The sequence below is a fragment of the Chiloscyllium plagiosum genome, unplaced genomic scaffold (assembly GCF_037043375.1).
Source record: "Chiloscyllium plagiosum isolate Xiang-an unplaced genomic scaffold, Cpla_swu_hap1 HiC_scaffold_3, whole genome shotgun sequence".
Taxonomy (NCBI): Eukaryota; Metazoa; Chordata; class Chondrichthyes; order Orectolobiformes; family Hemiscylliidae; genus Chiloscyllium; species Chiloscyllium plagiosum.
Window position 1 is genome coordinate 92104162 of NW_028270141.1, and position 6000 is coordinate 92110161.

At 41.4% G+C, this 6000-nt stretch overlaps 1 protein-coding gene across 1 annotated transcript in view; it reads right to left on the reverse strand.

The window, feature by feature from the left end:
- mms22l (MMS22-like, DNA repair protein) overlaps positions 1-2622 on the reverse strand; it is a 163327-nt gene extending 160705 nt beyond the window's left edge. The window contains exon 1 of the mRNA XM_043685419.2: positions 2594-2622. The gene's annotated coding sequence lies outside the window, so the exon portion shown is untranslated. The remainder of the gene's footprint in view (positions 1-2593) is intronic.
- Positions 2623-6000: the final 3378 nt, after the last annotated feature.

Here is a 6000-nt window from a genome sequence, read left to right on the forward strand (position 1 = left end):
CTAAATACATTCCCCAAGTTTATTATAGCTAGCTCATGCTCCATACCACCATAGTTTTCCTTCTTCAGATTTAGGACCCTGGACTCAGAATCAACTACTATGAAGAGATACTAGATAGGCTGGTGCTGTTTTTCTGGGAGCAGAGAAGGCTTAGGGGGAATCTGTTTGAGATACACAAAGTTCTAAGTGGCATAGACAGGGTAGATGAAAACAAACTTTTCCCCATCAGCAGAGACATTAGTAACGAGGCAGCATAGTTTTAAGTAAGGAGGCTGAAGGTTTAGAGCAGATTTGAGGACAATATTTTGCACCCAGAGGGTTGTAGGTATACAGAACTTGCTGCTTGAAAATGTGGTAGAGACAAAAAAAACTGCAGCTGCTACAATCCAAGATAGACAAGCGGGAAGCTGGAGGAACACAACAAGCTAGGCAGCATCAGGAGGTGGAGAAGTCAACGTTTCCAGTGTAACCCTTCTTCAGGACTGCAGGTACGGGGATGAGGATAGGGTTTCAGGTGGGGGGGGAGGTAGGGATAGGTGAACACAGGTAGAGGGTACGACCTGGTTGGTCAATGGGAGGAATGAATCCGGTTGGTAGCTAGAAGGAAGAGTTGATCAGAGGAATAGAAGAGAGAGGGAGGGGCTGGGAAGGGAAGTTATTTGAAATTTGAGAACTCAATATTGAGTCCTCAGGGCTGTATGCTGTTGTCCCTCCAATTTGTGGTCTGATTCGTTGTGGCAATGGAGGAGACCAAGGATGGTCATGTTGGAAAGGGAGTGGGAAGGGGAATGAAAATGGCGGTGTCAGGGAGGTCAGATCGGCCCCTGCGGGCCCGACTGAGATGCTCGGCAAAACATGCCCTGAGTTTGCATTTGGTCTCCCCAATGTAGAGAAGACCACATCGGGAGCACCTGATGCAGTAACCTACGTTAGAGCAGAGGCAGGTGAACCTTCTGTCTCACCTGGAAGGACTATTTGGGGCCCTGGATGGAGGTGAGGGAGATGGTGTGCTGGCAGATTTTGCATCATTTATGGTTGCAGGGAAAGGTACCTGGGGGTTCATGGGGTGTAGCGGGGAGATTGGTGGTAACCAAGGTCTGGCGAAGGGTAAGTTGAAATGCCCTAACAAACAAGGCTACAGACCATGTGCTGAGAAGTTGGATTAGAAAAGATGGATATTTGATGAATGGCACAATCTATAATAACCATCCCCAGTCTGTATGACCTGCTCCTGCCTATAAGGTTTAGCATCAGTCTATAATATCCAGCTGCAGTCTAAATAGGACTTATGCCTGCCAAGTCTCACCATCAGCCTGTAAAAACCAGCCCCAGTCCATATGACTTTGTCCTACCTACAAGTCTCAGTATCAGTCTATGACAACCAGCCTTTGTCCATAGTTACTATTTCTGACCGCCCATGCCTACAAGTCTCAGCCCCAGTCTATATGATCTGCTCCTACCTACAAGTCTCAGCCCCAGTCTGTATGAACTGCTCCTACCTACAAGTCTCAGCCCCGGTCTATATGATCTGCTCCGACCGACAAGTCTCAGCCCCGGTCTATATGATCTGCTCCGACCGACAAGTCTCAGCCCCGGTCTATATGATCTGCTTCTACCGACAAGTCTCAGCCCCGGTCTATATGATGTCTGCCTACCTACAAGTCTCAGCCCCAGTCTATATGATCTGCTCCTACCTACAAGTCTCAGCCCCCGTCTATATGATCTGCTCCTACCTACATGTCTCAGCCCCCGTCTATATGATCTGCTCCTACCTACAAGTCTCAGCCCCAGTCTATATGATCTGCTCCTACCTACCAGTCTCAGCCACAGTCTATATGATCTGCTCCTACCTACAAGTCTCAGCCCCAGTCTATATGATCTGCTCCTACCTACATGTCTCAGCCCCAGTCTATATGATGTGCGCCTACCTACAAGTCTCAGCCCCAGTCAATATGATGTCCGCCTACCTACATGTCTCAGCCCCAGTCTATATGATCTGCTCCTACCTACCAGTCTCAGCCACAGTCTATATGATCTGCTCCTACCTACCAGTCTCAGCCCCCGTCTATATGATCTGCTCCTACCTACCAGTCTCAGCCCCAGTCTATATGATCTGCTCCTACCTACTAGTCTCAGCCCCAGTCTATATGATCTGCTCCTACCTACCAGTCTCAGCCACAGTCTATATGATCTGCTCCTACCTACCAGTCTCAGCCACAGTCTATATGATCTGCTCCTACCTACAAGTCTCAGCCACAGTCTATATGATCTACTCCTACCTACAAGTCTCAGCCACAGTCTATATGATCTGCTCCTACCTACCAGTCTCAGCCACAGTCTATATGATCTGCTCCTACCTACAAGTCTCAGCCCCAGTCTATATGATCTGCTCCTACCTACCAGTCTCAGCCCCAGTCTGTATGATCTACTCCTACCTACCAGTCTCAGCCCCAGTCCCAGTCTATATGATCTGCTCCTACCTACTAGTCTCAGCCACAGTCTATATGATCTACTCCTACCTACAAGTCTCAGCCACAGTCTATATGATCTGCTCCTACCTACAAGTCTCAGCCACAGTCTATATGACTTGTACCTCTGTTTCTGGATTCTTTTTTCCGCTTGTTTCTTTTCCGGCTTCCCGCGTTTAGCGTGACGTTAGCTGCGCGCGTGCACACCACCGCCGCTGGTGATTGGTCAGGACTTTTGGTCAGCGCCCTTGTGATTGGTCGGGTTTTTTATGAATCGTCAGAGGCGCCTCCGCCGCTCAGGGAGCGTCTGGAATGACCCAGTCAGTGTCCAGAGGAAATAAAAATCACAGTGTCTGTCTTCCCAAAGGCCAGGAAGGGTCCTGGGGTTTCAGATATGAATCGTGTGAAAGTTTAAGTGTTTAAATTGTTTCATGTCCGTGCACGGGGAAGGGAAGTTATTCATTGAGATCTTCCAACATTTACTCGTGTCCTTTTGTGACACGATCTCTAAACGGACAAGGATCAAGAACATCAAACTCACTTCAGTCGCTTTTGATGCATGAAGTGCGATCTAATTATCATTTTTGAATAACTATATAACATGCATTTGTTACAAATACTGTAAGAAAGACAGTCTCAAATAATGTGTGCATCAATTTGCAAAACAAATTGTTCAGCATCAATCAGCTGAAACATAACCAGCAATCTTGCTGGATCTGTACCTGATCAACGCATATAAGCAAAAGTCCAGACCTTGTTCCCTTTACAACTTTAAACTATTGATTCAATGATATCATGCACACTTTCTAATCGAATTATCATGTTTAAAATAAAGACTAAAACGTGTTTGGCTTCAAAATATTTTATATACAATTGAGGTTATCATTGATTAATTCAATATTTCTGTCAATTTGTGAAACCAGACTGCTAAACTTTAACTGTGCACAATTTAATCACTTCTGTTCGCAGTGACGATGATGCTGAATAATGCAGTGCAGTCGTGCTGAATATGAGGACGGTGTTAACTGAATAATTTCCATAATTTATTTTTTAATCTCTTTAAACTGGAGAACAAAATGAATATATTTCATTTAAATAAAGTGTCTTCAGTTTGTGTAACTCCGCGTGAGAAGCTGCCCGTCACTGCTCCTCGCTGGGGTTCTTTCTGTGTGTGTTCTTGTCTAATTAAAAAAACAGTACATCACAGTTAAATAAAATTGCACCCAGGATAACCCATATTTCCATATGCAGATTTATCGGCACTGACAGCCCTCTCTCCCTCTCTCTTATTGTCTGCATTCCCCTCCTTATTAAAAAAAAGACTGAAACAGAGAGAGAAATCTGATGCAGCTTCCCTCCTTCTGCAGAAAAGGAACCCTTCTCTCAAATGTCTACATTTTTGTCTCTCTCTCTCTCAAGATGTCCTGTCAGCCAGTAATTTGAGGAAATCAGCCGGGACTTTTTCAGATTCGCAATAGGCAACAACATTCAGTGTTTTCTTCGTTCTTGTCGCCGAAGGAAATGGCACAAATATTTGAAACTGAGGGAATGAGAGAGGGAAAGAGAGTTCTCCAGAGGGGGAATATATTTTTGTTTGTATTGGTAATATTTCATCTGACAGCTGGGAGCATTTGGTGGATATGCTGTTATGTGCGGTCAAGTGGACTCTGTCCCTGTCTCTGGGCTTTAGAGAAGATCCGCAGAAATAAATCTCAATATTATGTGGGACTGAGGTAAGAGGTACTGTATGACCAAATATATTTTAAGGCCTTATTTAGATTTGCAATGACTGATTTTTTTTGCAGTATATTTATGAAATGCCTTGGGAGAGGGTCGTTATGTGATGGCTTTTGCTCACAACTACCTCAGAGAAAACAAACGTGTAATTTCTTCATGACTAACCAAATGTTTGTATTGTTTAAAGGAAAACATTACTGGGCATAATAGCATTTAATTTATTGTCATTGAGTGGTTCTATATTTGTACATTATATGAGATCACCTCTGTTTCTTTACTTTGCAGTATAATTTGTAATATTATCATTAACTGATTCATTTTAGCATGCAAAGCAAATTATTTTGATAATCATTACTGACAAAAGTAAAAATTATTTTAAAATTATAGGTAAGTATGTTAAAATAAAAATGATACCCACAAAGAAAATATAGAAACTGAGTGGACACGCAAAGAAATAAGACAATTATCTTTAATTTTTCAATGCATCCCAACATTGCTCTTTGTATCAACTGAGAAAAAAAAATTGCAGCACCCATTAGAATTTCTAATTTTACAACACAGCACTGACAAGTAAGCTCACTCGGTGAATTATTCACATCTTTAATTTGCTCACTTAATGACAGTGTTCTGTAATCAGAGTGCAGAGGCTGCCTTACATGCATTATGTATGATGTGTGATACTTAATGCAGGACATTATGGAGCTCTTAGTGATTCAGTAATTAGTTTTCCATAAGGCAGTACTTGGATGCTAAACTGCTGGAACACATATTTCAAACACGGTATATGGTGTAACTAATGAAATTGCATCTTCCTGGATAGTCCACTGAGACTTTCAGCCAGCTTGTGCTTTATCAAAAAGCATTATCGGCCTGTGGTTATTTCAACTAAAATCACAGGGACTTTGGGTATCTCACTATGCAATTTAATGCTGCTTTACTAAATAAATTATATGTATCTTGTGAATATGCATAGTCCTAAGGTTCCAACTAGATTGTCCACAGTTAATGTGATTCCAAGTAAATTTGTTCTCCTGCTGTTCTTAATCAATTTTGCATGGCAAGAAAATCAGACTTGTTATTTACCCTTCCTGTAAATGAAGGAATATCATCTTACAAAATTTAATCAACAGCATGACAACAACTGTAAAACATGGTGTACTTGGAAGTACTTCTTTATCTTTTTAAGAGTTCTGTGTTCCCAGGACTTAAATTTGACTAACTCGTAAATGTCTGCTTTACCTTAAAGCTTGTTTTTAGTCATGATTCAAGCAAGGTAACATGAACAAAATAGGGTGAATGCTTGTTTTCCACTGACCCATAATCTTATTCATATAATAATAGTCATAGACATTTGCTAGATCACATGGAATGGTTAAGTAAATTTCAGCAAAATTTGATCCAGCTTCTCTGATGTCAACAAGTTTGCTTAGAAATTTAACCACTCCAAATCTAAAAAGCTATTTTGAATTGGTCATTTTTTCACATTCTTGTAGGTCTTTCATTAATTTTAATCAAACTTATGAAAGGAGATGAAAGGGAGTACAAAAATACAAACATTTTCCTTACAATTGGCTGTAAAGAATTATATAAAAACATTTTAACATCATAATTTTAATACCTTAATATTGCAACAAATAAAAGCTACTCAAGGCAGAGTACAGTACTCAAACAAAATTGCCAAGCAGATTAAAGTTTTCCATATCTACTCAGTATTCATTGTACTCTTCAACTTGGTTGACTGCTGAAACTTTTCCTCAAAATTACTTAGAGGAGAAAGTGAGGACTGCAGATGCTG